Source organism: Echinops telfairi, unplaced genomic scaffold (genome assembly GCF_000313985.2).
Source record: "Echinops telfairi isolate 266 unplaced genomic scaffold, ASM31398v2 ScPeMD7_26;HRSCAF=91, whole genome shotgun sequence".
In the NCBI taxonomy this organism is placed as follows: domain Eukaryota; kingdom Metazoa; phylum Chordata; class Mammalia; order Afrosoricida; family Tenrecidae; genus Echinops; species Echinops telfairi.
The window spans coordinates 4,626,495-4,627,088 of record NW_022103923.1 but is presented as its reverse complement, the minus strand read 5'-3'; the positions used below and the strand labels follow the sequence as shown (position 1 = coordinate 4,627,088).

General features: G+C 45.8%; 1 protein-coding gene across 1 annotated transcript in view; it reads left to right on the top strand.

Moving 5' to 3' along the window:
- The window catches only part of MED14 (mediator complex subunit 14), an 81,236-nt gene that overhangs the window by 23,477 nt on the left and 57,165 nt on the right, over positions 1 to 594 (top strand). The gene's annotated exons all lie outside the window — the stretch shown is intronic.

The window sequence follows — 594 nt, the reverse complement described above, 5'->3', positions numbered from 1 at the left end:
TATTGGTCTCTCCTTATCTGGCGGAAAGAATAATGATGGAAATCGAAAGACACATGGAAGCAATTAGTTTAGTGGACTAATGTACAATGCGAAAACGTCTCCATAGCTCGGAGACCAGAAGATGTAGATATGGTGCCTGGCTCCCACTCACAACTGCTCTGAAAGGGATCACATTAGACGTTCTTGGATAGAGGTGGGGGGGCGGGGGGATGTGGAACAAAACTTAAAGCCATAAAGGAGACCGGTTGCGCTGGTTGGATAAAGACTGGTGGAACTTCGAAGACTGTGGTCCTTGGCTGTCCTTCAGTCTGGAACTAAACTCTCCCCTATGGCTCAGTTTTCATGCCAACAATAGATAGGTGTGTAAGACTAGCGCTGTTGAGGTGTACATACCGTAGAATAATTGACCATTAGCAAAGGAGGAAGAAAGGAGACAGGAACTACAGGGAGGAGATTGGGAGGGGTTATGTTCCATTGAGGGGATTGCAGTGAATGAAATCCAACGAACGTGTGTGAATTGTTGAATGGAAGTGGAAAACTGATGGTCTGCTCTGTAAACCACCACACTCCTAAGTTCAAAACCCAAAAAGCAAG